The sequence below is a fragment of the Magnolia sinica genome, chromosome 10 (assembly GCF_029962835.1).
Source record: "Magnolia sinica isolate HGM2019 chromosome 10, MsV1, whole genome shotgun sequence".
Lineage (NCBI taxonomy): Eukaryota > Viridiplantae > Streptophyta > Magnoliopsida > Magnoliales > Magnoliaceae > Magnolia > Magnolia sinica.
Window position 1 is genome coordinate 33,022,977 of NC_080582.1, and position 25,780 is coordinate 33,048,756.

Genomic DNA, 25,780 nt, shown 5'->3' on the forward strand with positions numbered 1-25,780 from the left:
AAGCCTGGTAGAGGATCCAATCACAAACTATTTAAGACATGAACAATATGCAAACTAGTTTATGATGGATATGACTGTGCGTGTGTGTGAAGTGTGATTTCAGATAATCAGATATGAATGTATTTAAGGAAATTACATAAACAAATGAAAGACAATAACAATCTCAAACATAGTCCATTTTATAGTGGTTCGACTACTTGTCTACTCCACTCCCAGTAACCGCACTCAACCCTTGAGTGTACCGGATTTAACTAAGGAGGTTTCACACGGTTCACCCCAAACCCAAGGTTTTAAATCAGGTTCACCTTTAACCTTTACAACCTACACCTAGGCTGACTGTTTATGCTCTCATGAGCAAGGGTCAACACAATGCACCCACTTTTAGGCACACTGGCCAAGGATCTTCCATAAGACCCTAACTGTTTATGCTCTCCATAAAGTAAGGGTCAATACAACGCGCCCACCACGTACACTCCCGCCGGAGGTTTCCTAGAGGACTTGTAAGGGGTGAGAAATAGCTTAGACCCAATCCTACAAAGGAATGATTACAAGGGTCCTCTGGACTCTGATAACTTACAGATAAGCAGATGAGTCCCTTTTAGCTCGTTGACGAAGATCTCCTCCTTTGTTGATGAAGAGTCTTCTGCTTCCTTGAACCGCAACTCAGAAGATATACCAATGCATGGCGATAGGTTGGGTCAAGGTTATGATGGAATCCTACTCTCTAATGTTTTCCTATTAAGGAGATAGAGAGATTCCAATCATCTATGCATTCAAGGCATCCCAACTTAATTATTTGTCATTAAGGTGGTAGCTGGAGGATCCTTGAATGCAGAAGTTCATTCCCCATTCCTCTCTATTGAATATCAATGATGAGGGTGGATTGGAGGATGAACTTCCCTGAGAGAAAGGGCTTTGGATATATGATCTAAGGTTAAACACTCAAAAGCACTCTCTTCTTTCTCTACCAGCAACAAAAGATAATCTCTCTATATATAGGCAAAAAGTTCCAATGGATATAAAATGGTCACATTTATGACAGAGTTCGATATCATCATGCAGGGTCGATATCATCGAGCGTATACTCTCGATTACATTGACTGGCCGCTCGATGACATGAACTTAAATGTCATACACTTTTGAAACCTTTTGCCAGCTGGTCGAGGAGATCAAAACATGCGTCGATGTCATTAGATTTCGAACTCCAATTTCATCGACATAAGGTTTGATTCCTTGACATTTGAAAATGAGAGAAAAAGCCCTTGAAATTTTTCTGGTCAAGGATATGATCAAGGTACACTCGATATCAGCGAAATTTGAATGTCGATGATATCGAAGGTCGTGTCGATGCATTGATAAATCCAAAGATTTTATCAATGAGCTTGTTGGACAGTTTATGTCCTTTCTCGATGTCATCGATCCGACCTCGATATCATCGATATTTGAATATCGATTCTATCGAGTGACCCTCGATCCTAAATAAAAACCACCTGAAAAATGTTGTTGGGAAAACTGTGTCCGAGACCGATATCATCGAAGGCCTTCCGATATCATCAGTTTTTGAATTCCGAGGATATCGAGGAGTGTTTCGATATATCGAAGGTCTATATGATTTTCTTAATAAAAACAGGGACACATACACTCTGCTGTCCAATTTATCAAGTAAACTTCGATAGACTCGAGTTTCAAATATCGATGATATTGATAGGGGTATCGATATATTGATAATTCTGTCCAGATGAATATGTGGTTGCTGGACATCTTTGGTCCTCATTTTGATGGTATCGATTGATCATCGAGGACATCAACAGCACTTCTCGATTATATCAATAAGTCTATAGATAAATCGATAGAGGTAGAAAACTAGAGATTTTCTGATATTTTGAAAAGTTTTCTAACTCAAAAACCCTATGGTATTCTAATCAATTTTTAAGGGTTTTAAGTACCTGGTGTTTTGGGACATGGGATGTGAGGCTTAGATTTACCTGTAGCGAGTTTGAGCACACATCCGGTTGAGGCAGACGGTTGATTGATCTTCCTATGGAGCTTCTCTGTCTTGCTGACTCAACACTCACTCTAATTGACAAACCAGGGTATTTTCAATCTCCTCCTTTGTCAATTACGTGACAAAATACCAAAACACCCTAGAACAACATCTAGACAAACACATCCTAAATTGTGTGTACATGTATTTTACATAATTTTACAATGTCTAGTAAAACCATACACACACTCAATAGCTGCTCCCCCTAACAGCATTCTCCCCCTATCTTGATGCAGCTGCTCCCCCTAACAACATTCTCCCCCTATCTTGATGCAGCTGCTCCCCCTAACACCTGCATTACCATTCAAGCAGATATATAATTTTCCTTTCGGGGTGTTTGAAATGTTCTCCCCCCTTTTTGTCAGTCATTGACAAAGATGAATATAATAGTTGATATTGACTGAAGTTTGAAGTATGTGAGAGAACCAACATTAAGAGAACATACATATATAAAGGATAGATGTATAATGATCAAATCAGTTTAATCAGACATCATTTTCAGAAACTATGTATGCATAACAAACCAGATAGAGCAGTGATATAAGCAGATAGAATCAATCATTAAAAAAAAAACATCACATGCATTCCACATATCAGAAACTAGATAAAACCAAGGGATCTTAACACATAATCATGGTAGTAAATAGGAGTGAATTATAACCAGCCATATCCAAAATATCCAAAAAAAAAACATACTGCCCAAGATTGGCAGAAGTATAACAGTTATCCAAACACAATTACCAAGCCCATTCATGGGCACCCAAAACCAACCATCAATGTTTAGCCCATCCATGGGCATATACAAAAAAAAAAAAAAAAAAAAAAAAAAAAAAAAAAAAAAAAAAAAATCTGTCAGACTGTGCAGATTAGTGAGTTATCATATACACTCATGGGAGCGTAGAGCATCCAAAAAGATACTAATGCTCATACGCGGAAATAAGAGTAAGCTGTATGTGATAGCGACCAGAGACCAACACTATGGAGCAGAGGAAGATGGTGTCGTGTCGTCTCGAGTCAGGTGAGTAGATCAACCAACTGTGAACAGTCTGCTGCACTCCGTTGACCAGGTGTTCCAAGACGGTAAACCTTTCATTCACCGATTCCTTGAGCTAGGAGACATCTCGCTGGATTGCTCCAATCCTATCTCGATGGAGCTTAAATCTCTTTGCATGCCCGGCAGCTGATGTGGATGGTGCTTGATGGGGCACAGGCGGTTCTTCCCCAACCATTTCAGTCTCTGCAGTGGGAGCATCTCCTTCACCTCCTGCTACTTCTTCGTGAATGCCTTCCTCTGGATCCTCGGGATACTTATGGAACTTCAAGTCCATCCTTCGAATGTTATTTTTGTTGAAAACTTGGAGAGGAAGTTCCGGATCACTGGTCGTTGGGAAGTCGATAGCATTGCACACCATGTTTTTAATCTAGGGATAGGGCAGGTGAAGATCCCTGAATGTATGAACGGCGTAGACCAACTGATGTACAATCAGAGTCGGGAGGCAGATTTTTATCCCGTTGGCTATTAAATGCACTATCATGGTCATGAAACCTGTGAGATTGGACCGGTTGGTACTTCTAGGATAGATGTTTGTGGCGAAGATACCGTGTAAGACCCAAAATCGTGGTTCCATGAACTTAGATTTCAATGCATTTCCTTAGTACCAAGGAATGTCTTTACCATGACAGAGGTATTTAGTAACCATGGACCGAACTTCAATGTTTTTGAGGTCCATTTCAGGGAGACCATCCGGTGACATTTCCAGCCCTAGGATGTTTGCAATTGTAGCAGGAGTGATTAGTACATCATCACCATCAAGAGAGACCATGATAGGAGGATCAGACATAGGTGAGTGACAAGTGGCGAGAAAGCTGCATGTTCGTTCAAGATGACATGGCCCACCGAAGTCAAGAACAGGCAACCAATCGATTGCAGCAAACAGGGATTCCAGATTGTACAGTTTTAAACAATCCCTGTCAACCTTTCTTTCATTGATAAGCTTCCTACCGGTATATTTAGCCTGAACCGGATTTATTCTAGCCAGAGGAGGGACTGGTATTTCGGATTGGGACCCACCATGTGAAGCTTGTTGTGTCCTTTGACAAGTGGGGGTCCCCCGTTCAGGAGCTCTTGCTCTCTCTTTTGAAGCAAGGGTTTTTCGTCGAGAAGCTCTAGATGACTCTCCTGGACCAGACACATTTTCTTTGTCCTTACCTATAAAGACAGAGATTTGGGAAAAACGGACAAAGTTCCCCAAAAAAAACTAAAAATACCCAACCCAAAAGTAAGATAGAATCTAGAATAGAAGGAATGGAAGGGTAATACCAGTTCTGAGGAGTCTTCCGGGACCCACCGATGCACTTCCGGCTGAGGGAATGAGCGGGAAAAGTGAGATGCCTTTTCAGAAAAGAAAATAAATTTTTTCCACTCGACCGCCTTTTATCAGGCCGCAATCTTCGATATCATCGACTAGTGTTTCGATGATATTGAGATACCCCACCCAATGTTATCGAAGCTGTTTTCGATATCATTCTCGATTATATGACTCTTTGCATTCTAAAGAGGCGTCGATGATATCGACCTATGATCGATTAATCGAGAATCCACATGACCTATCAACAGACATATCGAAGGTGAATATTTTTCATTTTACTGTAGTACTTCTACAAACATACATGTATAATGTGGTATATCTTTGAATCAACAATATACACAACAAAATTTATTACAAATATTGTAAAACCAAAAATTATAAACATCATGATGTTTATACAAAAGACGAGGTGAGAGACCTCAGATATAACATTAAAAGTTCAGCAAAAATTGCATCATTTTAGCAAATATCCAGATTTCGATGTATGACCTGGACTTGTCTTTTCATGCTTAATATTTCAGGGCATATGAATAGAGTGAGTTATCAGAAAATTCAGTTTTTCTATCACTATCCATTTTGCGATAGAATTTTTTATTGTGGTAGATTTAGTTTTCATGTTTATCTCACCCACTTGATTCAATGACTCCTTCATTCTATCATTCATTCTAGGTGGTGATGGATGAGTATTTCTTTTAACCAATCTCCTAGGTGGACTTTTGACATTCTGTATTTCTCTAGTCGGTTTGAATTTACCAATATGATTTTGACCAGGGTTATGTGGAGTCCTTCTAGGTGTCAAGCATTCAAACTTATAATGACCTAAATCACCACATAAATGACAAACTAGAGTAGTTCTAGTATTACTTCCTGAAGCAGCAGATTTTTCAGTCTTTTGTGCTGCATATCTAGTCTTTGATTTAGATTTATCATATCCTAAGCCGGTCTTGTCCTTTCCAGGTCTTCCCATACCTAAGAGTTTTTCTAGCTTCTCACCAATCTAGGAAAACTTGTAGTTTAGCTTAGTGATCTTTCTAGATTCTTCTAAATCAAATAGGAGTGTATGATTTTCATTTTGAATTAGCATGTTTTTGTCTTTTCATTGCTCAACCTGTTTGTTTAGTTTTTCAGACTCGAATTTAAGGAAGGTGTTAATTCTCTCAAGTCTATCATTATCTGAATGATATTGCTTTAAATCATTGATTAGATGTGTATTAATTTTCAGAGTTTTATCCAAATCTTTTTGCAGCAATTCTTTTTTATTTTCAGATATTCCAAGTCTTCTAACAATGTTGATGCTATGGATGTAAAGTTGATTGTAAGCATCTTGTAGTTTATTATGTTCTTCTTCTTCTTCCTTTTCAGTTTCCTCATCATCTGATGAAAATGATTCAGTAGCTTGGTGTTCTTTCTCGTTCTCAGTTTCACTGGGAATGATTGGAGCAGTGGACACCATAAGGATTTTCAAAGATTTCTAATCTCCATCGCTCTCTAAGTCACTAGATTCTGAGTTTGACTCTTCTGTATCTTCCCATGTGGCAGCCATTACCTTACCCTTTGTTTTTTTGTTTGGGCATTCAGTAGACAGGTGTCCAAACCTCTGACAGGTATAACACTATGGTTCTTTGGTCTTTTTACCAAATTTACCTGCAGAAAGTCTGTTGTCCATCTTTGTTCCTTTAAATGGACGGCCACCATTTTTCTGAAAGAACTTCTTGAATCTTTGTGCCAGCAATGTCACTTCCTCATATTCATCTTCTCTTTCACTTTCAATGTCCTCATTAGTTATTTTCTTTGAAGTTTTGAGGACAGTATTTTTTGATTTTTGGGTTTGTTTGAAGTGTTGTTCAAAAGTTTGTAAGGAACCTACAAGTTCTTCTACTTTCATTTCATCTATGTTTCTACATTCTTCAATGGTTGTTACTTTAGGATTGAACTGTTCTAGTAATGATCTTAAAATTTTCCTATAGATTTTTGGTACCGGAACTTTCTCACCTAATTCACCCATGGAGTTGCAAATGATATTCAACTTTGTGAAAAACTCCATAAAGGTCTCATGCTCTTCCATTCTGAGACTTTTAAACTGCGATGTTGGGAGTTGCAGTTTGGATCTCTTTATAGTGCTTGTTCCTTTATGAGTTGTTTCCAATAAATCTCATGCTTCTTTGGATGTCCCACACATTCTGATTTGATTAAAAATATCTTGGGACACAGCACAATAGATAACATTCATAGCTTTAGCCTCAACATTTTGATTTTCTTTGTCGAATTCTGTCCATTTTTCTTTGGATTTTGGTTTGAAGATAGTTGTGTTATTTTCAAGTACTATCTGTTCAAGTGGTGGCACATATCCTCTTTCAATTATGTCCCAAACATCATGATCCAAAGATCTCAGAAAGTAGTGCATTCTAACCTTCCAGTATGCATAATTTGATCCATCAAATACTGGAGACCTAGAAACCGATGAGCCCTCTCCTTTGGCCATATTCCCAACTTCAGTTAAGATCACTCTTTAGGCGGTGAAGCCTTTTAAGAGAGACCCGCTCTGATACCAAATGAAATTGCAGTAAAGACCGCTTTAGTTGAAGTAGGAATATGCCAATATGTCCTAGAGGGGGGTGAATAGGACTTTTTAAAAATTTTATGATAATTTAAAATCCTATCACTCTAATCCTAACAACAAGCATATTTTAGGATTACTCAAGAGTAACTCTACTGGCTTCCAAGCTCGGTAGAGGATCTAATCACAAACTATTTGAGAGATGAACAATATGCAAACTAATTTATGATAGATATGACTATGCGTGTATGTGAAGTGTGATCTTAGATAATCAAATATGAATGTATTTCAGGAAATTACATAAACAAATGAAAGACAATAACAATCTCAAACACAGTCATTTTTATAGTGGTTCGACTACTTGTCTACTCCACTCCCGGTAATCGCACTCAACCCTTGAGTGTACCGAATTTTACTAAAGAGGTTTCACATGGTTCACCCCAAACCTAATGATTTAAATCAGGTTCACCTTTAACCTTTATAACCTACACCTAAGCTGACTGTTTATGCTCTCACGAGCAAGGGTCAACACAACGCACCCACTTTTAGGCACATTGGCTAAGGATCTTCCATAAGACCCTAACTGTTTACGCTCTCCATAGAGCAAGGGTCAACACAATGCACCCACCACGTACACTCCCGTCGGAGACCTCCTAAAGGACTTGCAAGGGGTGAGAAATACCTTAGACCCAATCCTACAAAAGAATGATCACAAGGGTCCTCTGGACTCTGATAACTTATAGATAAGCAGATGAGTCCCTTTTAGCTCATTGACAAAGATTTCCTCCTTTGTTGATGAAGAGTCTTCTGCTTCCTTGAACCGCAACTAAGAAGATATACCAATGCATGGCGACGGGTTGGGTCAAGGTAAGGATGGAATCCTACTCTCAAATATTTTCCTATTAAGGAGATAGAGAGATTCCAATCATCTATGCATTCAAGGCATCCTAGCTTAATGATTTGCCATTAAGGTGGTAGCTGGAGGATCCTTGAATGTGGAAGTTCATTCCCCAATCCACTCTATTGAATATCAATGATGAGGGTGGATTGGAGGATAAACTTCCCTGAGAGAAACAGCTTTGGGTATATGATCTAAGGTTAAACACTCAGAAGCACTCTCTTCTTTCTCTACCAGCAACAAAAGACAAGCTCTCTATATATAGGCAAAAAGTTCCAACGGATATAAAACGGTCACATTTATGACAGAGTTCGATATCATCGAGTAGGGTTGATATCATCGAGCGTATACTCTCGATTGCATCGACTGTTCGCTCGATGACATGAACTCAAATGTCATACGCTTTTGAAATCTTTTGCTAGCTGATCGAGGGGATCGAAACATGCATCGATGTCATCGGACTTCGAACTCCGATTTCATCAACACGAGGTTCGATTCCTCGACATTTAAAAATGAGAGAGACAAAGCCTTTGAAATTTTTCTGGTCAAGGATATGATCGTGGTACACTCGATATCATCGGAATTTGAATGTCGATGATATCGAAGGCCGTATCGATGCGTCGATAAATCCAAAGATTTTATCAGTGAGCTTGTTGGACAGTTTATGTCCTTTCTCGATGCCATCAATCCGGCCTCGATATCATCGATATTTGAATATCGATTCTATCGAGTGACCCTCGATCCTAGATAAAAACCACTTGAAAAATGTTACTGGGAAAACTGTGTCCGAGACCGATATCATCGAAGGCCTTCCGATATCATCGGTTTTTTAATTTTGACGATATCGAGGAGTGTTTCGATATATTGAAGGTCTATATGATTTTCTTATAAAAAATAGGGACACATACACTATGCTGTCAATTTTATCGAGTAAACTTCAATAGACTTGAGTTTCAAATATCAGTGATGTCGATAGGGGTATCGGTACATCGATAATTCCGTCTAGATGAATATGTGGTTGCTAGACATCTTTGGTCCTCATTTCGATGGTATCGATTGATCATCAAGGACATTGATAGCACTTCTCAATTATATCGATAAGTCTATTGATAAATCGACAGAGGTAAAAAACTTAGAGATTTTCTGATATTTTGAAAAGTTTTCTAACTCAAAAAACCCTAGGTATTCTAATTTAAGTACCTGGTGTTTTGGGACATGGGATGTGAGGCTTAGATTTACCTGTGGTGAGTTTAAGCACACATCCAGTTGAGGCAGATGGTTGATTGATCTTCCTATGGAGCTTCTCTGTCTTGCTGACTTAACGCTCACACTAATTGACAAACCAGGGTACTTTCACGTAACCTCCCTCTCATGTTGCCTGATTTCCATAGGATGTGGCACATTCCTGACATTCAAAGGAGGAATCGGTGGTGGATTACATTACAAAGGTGGCATAGGTGGCAATGGAACTGCACTGTTGACCGAGCTTTCATTGGCAGTGTGTTGTGGTGTCAATGGTGTTTGTTCCGTTATTACAACCAACAAACATTGCATGGCCTCCATTTGACTGGCCATGTACTGATTAGTGCTCTCAGCTTGGATCTGGAATGGTTTAGCTTGGGCTCTTCCAAATTCTTGCACCATTTAGATGCTCATCTGAACATCCTGAAGCACCATTGATACCTGTCTGGAAGTGTGGCTCGATGCATGGATGGTCCAGCCTAATTTCCAGTTGGGTTAGTATTTGGATTTGAAGCCTTAGGAGGCACATGGACCAACACATCCTCCCCTAGAGGTGGTGCGGTCGGTGTTGAGGGTTCGACCCCACCCCAGTAATTCGGGCACTTCTCATTTGCATTTTCAGCAAAGGTCAAACCGGTAATTAATAAACAGGGTCCCATCAGGCGTGCCAGAAAATTGTTCATTGTTATTTTTTCAAACAGTGTACGAGTATGCCAGAATTAGATTAGCAGCTCCAATTCAAACTGAACAACAATGACCCCAAGCACCAAGATAGGCAGACACGTAGTGTATGACTAAGATATGAAGAGATAGGTCACCTATTCGGCCACTCACTCGATGTGTAAATAGATTAGGCGATATTTAGAGGGTAGGGTTCGTCCTCTGATGATGGGTCACTCCTTTGCCTTCCGTACGAAAGGACTTTCCTCTACATATCAAATGAAACGAGAAAGAAATCCTTATAGTCAGCTGCTATGAACTGTTGAAGGACACCTCTCCAATGACTGAACGAGGTCCAGCGTGCAAGCATAAACTCCAATTACAACTAAAGATTAGATTACTCCTACAGATTATCCTATGAAACATAAATCATCAAGCTGAAAAGTAAAAGAACACACTCAGAATTGTAATTTACTTAACAGGAAAAGTAAAGGATTACATTATGGAATGTAAATTGACTAATAAATTGAAAGATAGTGTTTAATTCGTTTAGTTTGGTATGACACGATTTACTCTGTTGTAATCTCCTTTTATTTATAGCTCTAATATAGCCGTTCTGGATCATTCTCATGTTTCGACGATTAGAGTAACCACTCTCCATCACTTGGATTCTAAATGCTTCCCATGTTTTGCTTCTTCTACTATCTTTGGGCCAGTTGTAATCGTTCGAGCTTGGTTACCTCTTCTTATATCATGCAATCATCTGAGCTCGGTCGTTTCTCCTCTCGACCACTTTAGTAACGCTCAGTGACAACTAATACATTATGAATCCACTTTTTTAGGATTCACCATACGTATCTGTAGGAAAGTCTCCTAGTAAACCATGCATTTTCATACAGATCACATGTAAATGACTCTGATTGGATGAGGCAGACTGTTAAGTGTCAAATATTGCATATTTTCCCTTGTTATTCATTGTTTTTAGGAATATAAATATGCTTAATTAATCTATTTTCACATGTTTTCTCTTGCGAGGTGATTTTGAGAGTTAAAGAGAAAAGAACGCTCAAATAGAACATTTATGCTGAAAAGATTACTAAATGAATATTTGGAGATTTAGAAGTCATTAATTAAGAATCCACATGCCAAAGATCCAAGGAAACCAAGTGAGGAATAAAGATTGAAGATTTAAAGTGAAGAAGAGGAATCCTGAAAATTGGCCAAAACAATCATATTCTGAAATTTCGAGTTTGAAAAGAGAAAGTCCTGAAATAATTTAAAAAATAGACTTTAGTCCGACCGAAATCATATAGAACAATCCAGCGAGAAAGTGAGATTTTCATCCTTAATTCGGTCCGACCGAAGCGTAACTTTTTGCGTAAGATTGAGGCGATTTCAAAGTCGGTCGAGCAAAGCTTATAAATTTGGATCTTTTAGGAGTTTCTAAGCACGAATTAGGGTTCAAGGAGTAGAGCAAAAGGTGGAACAACCTCCCAAGAGTTCTTTCTTCTTCCTTAGTTTTTATGTTTTCTTCTAAGATGTTACTCTTGTTAAGCTATTCTCTTAGTTAAGACTAAGGGATTAAGCTTGTAGTTAATCTCAGTTCTTAGTTTGTTGAATTCAATGTTATTATTTTGATTGATGATTAATTAATGATTTAGTTTGAATCTACCATTGAAAGTCTTGGAGCTGTTTATTTTTTTTTATTCATTATGCACTTTGGGTACAATGGATACTTCGATGTAGCAATTGTTGAGCCTTGTTTGAGCAAAGGAATCAATCTATATAATTGAATGATCCAACAATGCCTAAGGGTTCATTGGATGCTTCGATTCCCTATGATTGATCTTCAAGTATTTTATAGAAGAACTGATCAATTGAAATCATATTCATATTAATATTTATGACTAATTTAACCGCTCTATCATCTAACTAGACAAATTAGGACTTCGATTCCAGCTGATGATTGAAATTACTACAAGTGGATTCATGGATCCTTAGTCCTTTTATATTTGTTTTCCACTTTCCCTAAAATCACTGGATTAATCATCCAACCAACCAAGTTAGACTTATATTAGCACTAGATCATGTTCCCCATTCCCTGTGGATTCGACCTCGGTCTCACTAAATTATTACTACATCGCGACCTTGCACTTAGGGTTGTGAACAAGTTTTTGGCGCCGTTTCCAGGGAGTGGCAAAAACACATTTAGGTTTAATTTTTTGAGTTTTGTTTTTAGGTTAGAATTTTTAATGTGTTTATGAATTTTATAATTTAGGATCTTAGGATTTTTAGAATTTTGTCTTGTGTTTACTAACATTGTGTGTTTTATGCTATATATATGAGCTTCAAGTTAGTCTTTCTCATTGGTAATACTCTTCCTCTCTTAATTTTACTTTCTTACTTGCTATAGGAACTAAGAAATAGAATTAGAACTTGGTGTGGTTCATGCCCAATTGGGTAAGGGACCGTACACCAAGACTTTTGAGTGAAGGAGGTTTAGTTGAAGAACTCACAATCCATTGAAGAGTTAGAAAGCCCCCAAATATTCCTAAAACATCATCTGAGATCATGACTAAAGAACTGTAAGACCCGACCCGAGTTCCTATATGTGCATGTGTGTGTAGGTATGCATTTCATTTCTCTTCGTCCCGCGGTCTTACCAGTCAAATCCCGGTGACCTACGACCCTCGGAAAGCATTTGCGGTCATCCTTGAGTCTGGTCACCTCGACCCGACTTGGATCGGTCCGAGACCTATGACATCTTGTTCATATCGTCATTGTGGTTCCAACAACATGTCTTGTGCGTCCATCTGATATATGGATCAAAAATTATAAACATTACATAGTATAGCCCTTAATCATGTGGCCCACTTTTGTGCAATGCATGTGGACCACCTCCTTGGCATAAGTCCCTATACAAACTACACAAGTTCTATGGAAAACACCACCCACCTCAACACACACTACACAAGCATAGCCTAAAGCCTAAGCATTGTAAACTCTTCCCTTAGGCAATGATGACCTCTCTTACAAACTCATCATGACCCCTTTATCTCTCTTTATCTTTCTCATTTCCCTCCATTTTCCTCCATTTGCTAGCAATTTCTCCCTCTTTTCTCCAACCCTCTAATCCCCAACATACTTCTCATCCCACCATTAAAAATAGATCTCCACCATTAAAACCTCTTCTTAGGCTCAAAATCTCCTTAGTGTGGAAGTTTGAAGGCTTGCTTTGCGTGTGGGTGAATATAAATTTCTAATTTCTTTCCTGACCTTTAATCTTCTCTTTTCTTTAAATGAATCACATGGGACCTACCAATCCATGGTGGGAATCTCATTTGACCCCATGGATGTGGCCCTTTGGCCCATCCTACATGCATGTTATGATACATGATGGGGCCATTCTCCATGGACCCCATCATGATGTATTGTATTATCTACTTCATTCCAAGGGCATCTAGACCCTAGAAGTCATGTTGGGATGGCATCTCAACCACTCATTTTAGTTATGGATCATGCATGTATTGGTTTATTGTTGCATGTATAATCTACATAGTTGTATGGATGAGATTGAATCTTAGGAGGGCCCATTAGTGGCGGGGCCCTACCCCCATGGCCGGGTTATATTTCTTCTTCTCCTTTCTCTTATTATTATGGATGATGATGTGTATGGCCCACTTGGTGGGCATAGGACGTCCTAAAATTTAGCAAGGGTGAGACACCCCTACCACCTTATTCCATGGTTTTTGGACACCCTAAATTAATGCATGTAAGTGTCCTGACCTTAGTTCATGATCTAGACATGTGTGGAGCCCACTATGGAAGGCCACACACCCTTTTAATTGCTGAGATTATTGAGATATAGTCTGATATATCCAGCCATGTATTGATGTCCAAAGATCTGGACTGTTGCTTGGACTGTCATATTCAATGTTTGGCATGGATTTTGGATCATGATTTTCACTATTTTCTTTATGATTGTGGGGTGTAATATGAAGGTGTGGACCCCATATCACTGATATTTTCACTAATATGAAGGGTTGGGCAACTTTTGTAGACCTTACCTTGCTGTATTTTATGGAAAAAATACTAAACATCCATTTTCCCCCTCCTAGATGAAGTTTGGGCCCACCTTATTGGATAAACATTGCATGGACAGCAACATTTCACTCTGGATAGATTGTAATTCAGAATTTAATTAAAATATTTTTGAGTATCCAAAAATCATAAAATTTTGTGGAGGTGTGGTCCACCCATGGTAGGACGCACCTACCAAATTTTAGGGCCAACGGACCCCTGTGCACACCGTGGCAAGGGTTAGACCGGCCTACCAGGCTAGGATGCCTAGGTCAAAAAGATTTTCTGGATAGTTTATTTTCTTTAAATTAAATAAAATACTTTAGATTGTCCGAAAATTGTAAAATTTTGTAGAGGTGTGGCCCACCAATGGAAGGACCACCCTATAAATGTTTAGGGCCATCGGGCCCCTGTACCATCCGTGGTGCAGCCTAGAGTGGCCCACTAGGCTGGGGCATCCAGCCTTGGCTGGCTGTCCAAGCCACTTTATAGGCCCACCTTAATGTATTTTATATCCCACCATTCATCCATGTGGGGTCCATAGGAGACGTGATCATCTTCCCTATCAGTAGCATCCAATTAGGGCCCACAGGATGAGTTTTTGGGCCAAATACCCAGGCCCATAGAGCTGCCTACACATGGGATGCCCAACCCATTGGGCTGCTGCTGGACGACCAGTCCAACAGCATGGCCCATCTGATGTATGTGTTTAATATACCCCTTTCATTTGGTGGACTCCCCTGTGACATGTATGGGTCACTAGGAACTAAAATGAATATATAAATTAATTAAATTTTAAATTTCCAGCAAGCCAGATTGTGGGTGGGCTAGAATTTCAGCAATAGGCCCATGGTTGCTGCCCATAAATGAATGTTTTGGGGCAGCATGGTCCACCAAATTTGAAAACATTATTACACATGTATTATCCTATTTTTTAATTAGAATCTTGGGCTTAATTAGTGCATGCTTGAGGCCCACCCTTGTTGTGGTTTTTATTGGGTCCATACTCCTAGCTAATTGTTGGACCATATAACCTTGGTTGGGCTGGAACCTTTGATAGTCCCATTGGACCCTTGGGGCCTATATTTATCATGCCATTGTGATGAGTTTTATGGGCCAAAATACTCAAGTAGTTGGGCCCTTACTTGCCCATTAAAATAAACCCATACTTGGGCCGAGATGTGAGGCCCAACTTACTTGTTCTAAATATAATGATCACCCATATGTTGGAATAATGGGTTGCCCATTAGGCCCACCACAATGAGTGGACTCATGATCTTTATAGTTGGGCCCAAACCTTGCTTGAGGGCCCACCATGTTGCCTATGTATTGGGCATAGTGTATGGCCCACTAGGTCATGGATTGCTTGGGCCTTGGACTTTACTTTATATGCATAGCTGGCTGTCTTTTAGGACCCAGTTGATGTTGGATGTCCTCCTTGGTGGCCCTAAGGTAGGCCCATAGGGTTCCTATAGGTGGTTGAAGGTCCACCTCGGGCCCTTGATTAGGACCGCTTCTTCCTTGGGCTTATGACCCTCTTAGCTTGTGAGCTACCCCAAAGTGTTGGGGCCCCCTACAGGACTTCCCCTTAGAGTACTTGTTTATGTATTTAAACCCTGTCCCTCCTTGGGAAGGAGTATGATCTATGTCATCACCGTCGAGTAGCATGTTTACATCATTATGACCCATATGCATCATCTGCGTGAATAGATTGCATTATGTGTGAACATTAGGTCGACATGATAGAGGGATGGAGTTTCTCCCCTTATGCACATCGAGTACTTGAAGCTAGTGCATGATCTGTATTCGTAACTCATGCATTGGCATCGCATTTCATGATGATACTACCATTGCTTCATCAGGGCCTTACCTCCATGGGTACATTCATGGATGGTCGTATGTGTGGACACCGAAAATATTACTTGAGCATAAAGGGTACATAGGATGCCCATGGGTAAAATTTTCAAAACTTTCATGGTACCAAGGATCTACCCCAACGTCGTGACCGAGTAAAAACTATGAGCGCAAGAGGGCCTTATACCATTAGGCCGCGACTCCCACTGTTGTGTAGTCGGTTGGGTAGGGGTGTGGCCTTACCCGCCTGGTGTAAGAAGGCATTACTAGGCTGAGTTTGAGCAGCTCGTAAATGGGTCTGATGTCGTCGAGCCTTGTTGGTGATTGGCTGTCCACAGGTGGGTAGTGAGGTCTCTTACGCTCGTTTGACTGTGCGGGTCTGGAGAGTGGTAGTAATCCAGCAGTGTACTAGACCCTAGTGATTTCCTTATAATTGGAAATGTGCATGATATGTGGATTCGAATATGAGCACCGGCATCACTATGCATTGCATTTGCATCAACTACTTAAGCCCCTTTATGCATCGCCTTGGTAAGGCGCCCAATACTCATTACATTGTATTCATGATAAGTCTCGGTAAGGCTAGTGATATTATCATTGATCATGTTTCCCCTCCTATTATTCTTCTATGTACCATTATCACACACTTCCACCACCCTCTAAGCTTCTATAAGCTTATGCATGATTGACACGTGTAAGTGATCCTAGGTCAGCATCATAGCGGCAGAGCTTGGATTAAAGTTGAGCCGAGGACTCCCAATGTTGCAGATCTTCTTCCTCCCTCTCTTGCTATCAGATGTATTTCCATTCTACTATGTACTTGTTAAGGTTCAAATTTATAGTGGATTTTGTGATGTGTGCCTTTGTTATTCTCAGATATACTTATTGTGATCTTGGGTATGCTCGTATTAGAAATGGTTATATGATTATGGAAATCCTCCTTGTGGGATCCCAGGATCGGAACCCGCCTTAGGAGCCGAGAATGGGGTACTACAGAGGCTGTTGCGGCCAGAACCGGCTATCGAGTTCATTGTGAATCCAATTACCAAGTCTGGGGTGTGACAAGGACATTATGTTGATGAGGATCATGTACATCACACACCACCTGTTAGGATAGTGCGTGGTGAGAATGAAGTGCATCGGGTTCCACCGGTTCAAACTTTATGAGATTATTTACAACCGGCAAGAATAAGTACACCTTCCCGTATAATTTTCCCAATCAACATAAGAAACGTGGACTTTAAACCTGAGATGATCCAAATACTTTCTAAATTCCATGAACTTGATTCAGAAAGTCCAAATATGCATATTGAAGAATTTGAAGATATTGTTACAACCATACATTATAATGATGTTCCTCCTAATACAATTAGCTTTAAATTATTTCTATTCTCTTTAAACGAAAAGGCCGAATCATGGTTTCATTCGTTAAGGCCTTGATCCATTGGCACATGGGCAGAGATGAGACAAGAGTTCCTTCTCGGCTTATAAAACTAACGCTCTTAAATGGGAAATAATGAACTTCTCCCAGAAAAATAATGAGACATTCTTTGAGTGTTGGGAATAGTTCAAGGAATTACTTCTCTCTTGCCCACACCATAGTTATGAAATTTGGTGAACCATTAACTTCTTCGATGACGGACTAAATCCGAACATGCGCCGATTCATGGAAATGATGTGTAATGGAGAGTTCATTAACAAGGAACCAGAAGATGCCTGGGATTACTTTGACACACTAGTTCAAAACACCCAAGCATGGGATACATCTAACCAAGCTAGTAATTCTAAGGTAGTGCCACAAGAGGGGGGAGTACATGTAGTCAAGGAGGAGGAGGATATTAATGTATGATTAGCAAACCTCACACAAAAAATTGAGTACTTAGAATTTAGGAATGAATCAACTTGATTCAAAAAAGTTGTTGAAACCGTATGTGGAATTTATGAGAGCGATATACACCTAACTAAAGATTATCCTACGATCCTAACTTTTTAAGAGGTGTTGAATGTTCAAGTAAATGCTACAAATGCGTATCAACGACCTTTTAGTGCACCAATTCTAACACAAACATTCCAGATTAGCGTAACTTTTATTGGATAAACGGACCAACTACAAATGTAAACAATTATCCTCAAGGGCCATCTAATGGACCTCCACCCAGGAAAACCCTTGAAGATACATTAGATGCATTCATGCAGGGCTAACTGCATGCTATGAACAAACTCAAAGCTTCAATTGCAAGACTTGAGACACGACTAAATGTTAGGGAGACAGGGACCCTTCCAACCCATCCCCAACCTAACCCAAAGGCACAAACTCAAGAATGTGGGCTCAACTCTTCAACTCAACATGTGGAACATGTTCAAGCCATCACCACCCTAAGAAGTGGAAAAGAAATTGACAAAGAGATTCCCAAGGAGATTGAGAAACCAAAGGAATCTGAAAATTCTAAGGATAGTGGTGATTGTAGCAATGCTATCAGGATATTTTAAAGGTTTTTCAGCAAGTCAAGATCAACATCCCCTTATCGGATGCAATAAAACAGTTCCCATCTTACGCTAAATTCCTAAAAGATATGTGTGTGGTAAAGCAAAAGCTCAACGTACATAAGAAAGCATTTTTTACTGAACAGGAGAGTGCCATAATCAATCGAAGCACTCCCCCAAAATATAAGGATCCTAAAAGTCATACAATCTCATATGTGATAGGAAACTTCAAGGTTAATAGAGCATTTCTAGACCTAGGGGCAAGTGTTAATCTGATACCATACTCGGTATATGAACAATTAGGCCTTGGTGAGTTGAAACCCACTAAAAAACATTATGCCTAGTATCATGCCGCAAACCCAGAAATCGGATTCACAATAATCCCGATCACCGAATCCGGTGCCGACAGCCTCCATAGTATCCCATTCTCGGCTCCCAGTGCCCATATGCCAGGTTCTGATCATGGGATCCTACAAGGAGGATTTTCAACATGAATTTGTCTCATGAAAAGCATAACCACAAGTTTACCTAAGTCACAAAGGCAACATCATCATCACATATCCACTAATATGAACATTTGAATACAGTGCTAAAAGGGAAATACATGCATATAATAAAATCTCCAGAAGCTCTGCCGCACGCTCCTGCCCTAGCTCGACTACGTCCTATCGTCACCTGCACGCATCTATCGTGCATAAGCTTATAAAAAGCTTAGAGGGTGGTGTAAGTGTGTGCACAAGGTAAGTGTCAAGTATTCAACGCAATGTCATAATCATACCATGTTAAAATAGGCACAAGGTTATGAATCATACATTATCAGAGTAAGCAAAAATACTGACAAGTCCATGAGTCAAACAATATCAGAATACGCAATACAGATTAACTATACAAATGAGGAACAATATCATAATACGCGATACAGATCAACTATACAAATGAGGAGTCATAAAGAGTCAAATATCAGATGCCGATCTAAACCATATAAATGCAGAAACACATGTAACCCAAAATGCCATATGCCGCGAATGTAATGCAATATGTGGTGCGAATGGAATGACCATGCTGGAGTATGAAGTCGAGATGATAGTACGTAGTATCGCAAGATATGAGGTCCATCACAAGAGACTTCTATCCAAACTAATCTCATACCTAATTTGGATAGTCAGACTCAATGTGGTAAACTCTTGATCTCAGGTTAGTCACGCGCCCCAACCGAAATCCTGATCATTGCGAAGGTACACGTAACAAATAGTTGTGCACCACCAACCCGAGTGGATAGTGAATGTATGAATGAATGAATAAGTATGCAACTCCTGGTCAATAAGTCCACATATCAGTATAGTTCATCTTTGGGATCATCACTGGGGTTTAGTACACTTCAACCGCCGCTCTCCCAGCTACACAGTCCAAGTGAGCGTAAGAAACCTTACTATCCGCCTGGCCAATAGTCTGTCAATACCTATCCGGCACGTCGATAACGGACCTATTCACGAGCTGGTAAAACTCAACCTAGTATTGCCCCCTATGCTCAGGTAGGTAAGGCCACACCCCCTCCCAACCGACCACGACATACTGGGAGATGCGGCCTCTTGGTATTCGGCACTCGGGCGCTCATGTATCCACTCGATCTCGACGTTGGGGCGTCTTTTGATACCAAGAGAGTTTAAGGATTTTCACTCAGGGCCATCTATGGCAGCTCGGTGCTAGAACAAATTTTCGGTGCCCCGTTTGGCCATCCACGATATGCCTGTGGAGGCTACGGCCCTGATGTCGCTAGGGCATACAGTAATCATAATGTAAGATGCATGAGTCATACAATCCAGTCATGCATCAATCCTGGGCATACCGTGCACTCATGTGAGATAACCTCCGCCTATTAGGGAGTCTTATAACAATATGCTTAATGACATATGCAATGATCAACCACATCTCATAACAAACATGCAGATGATGCGTATGGGCATGTATCATGATGCTAAGCTGTAACATACTCATAATCAGTATCAATAACCGACATTGTCATTCAGCCTCGACAATGTGGACATTTAACCAACATTGCCCCCAAGGAAGGGCTAACATAGAGCCTAATACATAGTGGGCCCATGACCTCACACAAGGGTCAAATATACAACACCATGGGCCTCACTTACGAGCTTAATACACATCACGATGGGCCTTTCACATGGGCCTAACATACATCACAATCGACTCCATCACCTGGACCTCAAATACATCACAATGAGCCTCATCACATAGACCGCATATTCATCACCTTAGGCCCTACACACGGGCTGAATACACATCACAATGGGCCTTAAATACGGGCTGCATATACATCATATAAGTCTCAACAATCGGCCTCGACAATTGAAATCGACCTCGACAATCGGAATTGGCCTATACGATCAGCCTCAATAAGTCGTAATCGGCCTATACGATCGGCCTCGACAAGTCGTAATTGGCCTCGATACTTAGCCTCGACAATCAAAATCGATTGATAATTGGAATCGGTAAATTAGTCACGTCAATCGGGATTGGCAATCGGTCACAACAATCGGAATCGATCGATAATCAGAATCGGCAAATCGGTCATGTCAATTGAAATCGACAATCGGGATCGATTGATAATCAAAATCGGCAAATCAGTTATGTTAATCAGAATCGGCAATCGGTCATAACAATCAGAATAGATCGATAATCAGAATCGGCAATTGGTCATGACAATCGAAATCGATCGATAATCAGAATCAGTAAATCGGCCACAACAATCGGGATTGGTCGATAATCAGAATCGGTAAATTGGTCATGACAATCGGGATCGGTCGATAATCAGAATCGGCAAATCGATCACATCAATCAAAATTGACAATAGGGATCGATCGATAATTAGAATCAGTAAGTCAGTCCGTTAATCGGAATCGGTAATCGGTCATGACAATCGGAATCGATCGATAATCAAAATCGGTAAATCAGTCACGACAATCAGGATCGGTCGATAATCAGAATCGGCAAATCGATCACCTCAATCGAAATCGACAATCGAGGTCGATCGATAATCAGAATCGGTAAATCAGTCACGTTTAATCAGAATCGGCAATCGGTCATGACAATCGGAATCGAGCGATAATCAGAATCGGTAAATCAGTCATGACAATCAGAATCGATCGATAATCAGAATCGGTAAATCGATCACGACAATTAGAATCGATCGATAATTAGAATCGCTAAATCGGTCATGACAATCGGGATCGGTTGATAATCAGAATTGGCAAATCGGTCACCTTAATCGAAATCGGCAATCGGGATCGATCGATAATTAGAATCGACAAATCAATCACATTAATCAGAATCAGCAATCGATCATGACAATCGGAATCGATCAATAATCAGAATTGGTAAATCGGTCACGACAATCAGGATCGGTCGATAATCAGAATCGACAAATCGGTCACCTCAATCGAAATTGACAATCAAGGTCAATTGATAATCAGAATCGGTTAATCAGTCACGTTTAATCAGAATCGGCAATCGGTCATGATAATCGGAATCGGTCTATATAATCAGCCTCGATAAATTAGAATCGGCCTCGATACGCCGCATATAAACAAGGCGGGGTCCACAGATGAACAGCCGATCAACCATAATATATAAAGATCGGCCCTCGGTCATAGTTATATCCAATCCGATAGCACGGAGTCACCCATCTATGGTAAATGGGGCCCACTAATTAGGGTTAACCTACTAAGAGAATGATGAGAATGGGCCTAACAAGGCCTAAGGGAAGGTCACAATAAGGATATCTAACCATCATTGCCCATTAATGTGTACATCTAACTAACATTGCTCCCAAGGAGTGGCCCACATAAGGGATTCATACACAACGTAGTGGCCACACATCCATCACATTGGGCCTCATTCATGGGCCTCACATACATCACATCGAGCTTCATACAAGGGCCTCAAGTTTATCACAATGGGCCATGCCCACAAGCCTCAAATACATCACAATGGCTTCACCCATGGGCCTTGAATATATCACAATAGGCCATGCTCATGAGCCTCGGATATATCACAATGGGCCTTGTCCCATGGGCTTCCAACCTATCGCAATGGGCTTCATTAAATGGGACGTAAATGCATCACCATGGGCCTCGTATAGAACAAGTGGGCTGCATTGCTTGGGCCTCACCATCTATGCCATTCAACTATATGTTAAAGATCATTTTAGAGCATTTCATAGAACAACAAAAAAAATAAAATAAAATAAAACATATCAAAAGATTACCTGGACTGCACACCAAGTAATGTGGTCATAATGATTTCCACCATTAAAACCCCATGAGGCCACCATAATATTTATGTTCCATCCAATCTGTTCATAAGGTTGCAATGACCTCATTTAAGAGGGAAAAACAAATAAATTTCATGTTGTTTCAAACTTTCGTGACCCTAAAAAAAGGTTTCAATGGTGGACGTCCACTCAACACTATTTTCTACAGTGTGGCCCACCTAATCATCAGCTTTGCCTCATTTATAGTCCCAAGCCTTAAATGAGCTTGCCAAAAAGGATGGACCGTTTGGATAGAACACATTTATTAGGGGTGGGTTCCACGTACGTGGCTCATCAGATAGTTGAATCTGCTCCATGAAGTCTCAGCAGGTGGGTCTCACATGGGGCCCACCACCTACATATATGTATAAATGCTTATATAATATAATATAATATACTATATTATATTTATTATCATTTATTATTTATTTATTTTGAAGATAACCAGCGTCCAGATAAATGGACCGCTGGATAGAATACATACATTGGTGTGGCCCACCGTCCAAGCAATGGATGGTGTGAATATAAACCATACATCATGGGATGGTGCCACGTGGGTGGCCCACCACCATCCAACATACGTCCAGTAGATGATGGATGGTTGGATATAAAACATACTTCACGGTGGGTACCATAGACCTTGCTGACGTCAAATGGCAGATGGGTCCCATCATCTGGATGGTTGAATATCACTTGGGACCCACAAAACTTGATGAAGTTAAATGGTAGTGGGTCCCACCATCTGGCAGATGGATGGTGTGGATTTAAAGTTGATGGACGGTGTGTATATAACACAGACCTCATGACAGACCCACCGTCCTAGCCCATGGACGGTGCGGATATACAACCAATGTTAAGGTGTGTCCCACGTTGCTGGGCAACGTCAGTACAAAGGTGGGTCCCACGTTGCTAGGTAACGTCAGTACAACAGCTATACAGCTGCTGTACACGTACACCAGCCCATCCCCTATCACGAAACAGGTGGGTCCCACATGGGGCCCACACATACAAATATGTATTTGTAAGCATATACATATATAGCTTATATATATAGAGTATAATATTATATCATATTATATATTTATAATATAATATAATATTGTAATGTATCCATATCACATATATATCCATATATTTATATAATATATATCTAGCATCCAGCCACCGTCCAACAGGCTGGACGTGCTGGATGATGTACATGCATCATGGTGGCCCCACGTAGTGGGCCATTAGTTTTGGATCCAACTGATATTTATTTTTCCCTTTCATCCGGGCTTGTGTGACCGTTCGGTCATGCGAACCCCGAATCGGGATCAAGGTGGCCCACTAGTTGGACGGCATGGATAAAATACACACATCATAGGTGGGCCATTTATCATAGAGAGAGAGGAGAGAAGGAGAGAGATCGGCAATGACAGAGGGGCCCCACCATTATGGGCCCTCTCTATATGATACATACATTAAGATGGGTCCCACCATAAGTGGACCCTCAAATAATCAAAATCAAATTATAAATCACCCACCGTTAGATCTTGGACTCTTCCTTCCACCGATGTGATCTAGAGCTCCAAGGGTGCATTTTTAACGGTTAAGATGATCTTTAGATGGTGGAGATGGGAGCTAGGAGGTGGGCCACACCAAGCATTCTCTCATGGAGGGGTTGAGACGTTGGAGTTGCTTGGAGAATGAGAGAGAATGAGAGAGAGATGTTGTAAGAGAGAGAGGGATGGGTGTGAGTGATGGAGTGATGGGGAGTGAGTGATGGGTGATGGGCATGTACTTGACATGTAAGAGAGAGTTGACTTGGGGAATGGCTTGTGTACTTGGGGATGGGATGGAGTGATGGGTTGTACTTTGATTTATTGATGGGATTGATTTGAAATGTTGTAAAGATTCTCTTGGAATTGCAAACTCGCGGTGTTTCCTCAAACTGAACGCGGGCCCACATCTCCTGGCCTGGGTATCGCCTCGGTGCGCGAGATGCGGCGTCGGAACCGCGGCGATGGCGCGGTTGCACTGGTACAAGTATCGGGTCGAGCCGACTCTGGAATACGAGATACGACTCGGGGTCACGCGCAACTGCCGATAAAAGTTTGTGGGTCATCGAAATTCGACCGGGAGGACCGTGGAAGCTTACGAAACTATACAGGCTAGGATACAGGTCTTACAACTAGCCCACCGCTCGACTAGACTACCAAGAGGTATGGTAGAAGATGTGTTGGTCCAAGTTGATAGATTCTACTACCCAATAAATTTCATCATCTTAGACACACCCAGTTCTAAATATGGGCACTCAAATTCTTATCATATTAGGTTGGCCATTCTTAACCCTACCAATGCCATCATAAATTTCTGGAATAGAATAATGAAAATATCTTCTGAGAATATAAGTATAAAATTTGCACAAATCACAAGAGGATGAGGACACGATTCATGAGGGGAACTTAATTGAAACAGTTAAAGATAAAGAGCCTCTTTCAATCAAAACTCTTGAATCTTAGAAAGTTTGCTTGGCACACATTGTGGATTCAAATGATCCCATGATATAAGATAAAGTGGATGCCTTGCGAGATTGTCTCGATGCCTAATATTGGTTGGGAAGTTGATAACACTTCCTTCACTAACATTGAATTTTCACCATTACAGGTGGAGGAGATGCATTTTGAACCGAAGCCTACAACTTCGGATTTTAAAAAGACCACGACGAACAAAATTTTTGTTATTCAATTATTTATGGTCTCTCATTCACCTCAACCTACTAATATTGAGAAATTTTCTACTGCAGGTGAATCATACATTCGTTGGATACCATAGGACATAAAGAAGAAATTCATTAATGAGGCAATTAACTTTCTCTAGATGGTAAGGTCCAAGAAATCCAAACTTTCTCTAAAGAAAGTTATTGGATGATCTTGTTGAAAACTTTGTTGAGAAATTTGTTGACATATTTGCCAAAGGAAGAACTGTCGCCTTTGGATAATTGTTAGATTAGGATTAGATTTCTTTCTATTGTAGGATTAGGATAGTTGTTTTAATTTGTATTTAGTCTTTGTGCTAACCTATTACTTGCCGAACTTTGGAAAAATTCAACTTCTTCTTCTTCAGGTACTATTTTTCCATCACTTCCTTTTATTTTCGTTGTCTCATATGCATAACATGTTCACATCTATTACATTGAGGTCAATGTAGATTTTAGGTTAGGTGTGGATTAAGTAGACTAATCAATGTTTTCTTATTTTTTGTGCAAAAATTTTAAAAATTT

At 40.3% G+C, this 25,780-nt stretch overlaps 1 non-coding gene across 1 annotated transcript; it reads right to left on the minus strand.

Moving 5' to 3' along the window:
* Window positions 1-17,202: 17,202 nt before the first annotated feature.
* On the minus strand, window positions 17,203-17,309 carry LOC131217929 (small nucleolar RNA R71). Its single transcript, XR_009157512.1, has one exon. It is a non-coding gene; the product is annotated as a small nucleolar RNA R71 (small nucleolar RNA).
* Window positions 17,310-25,780: the final 8,471 nt, after the last annotated feature.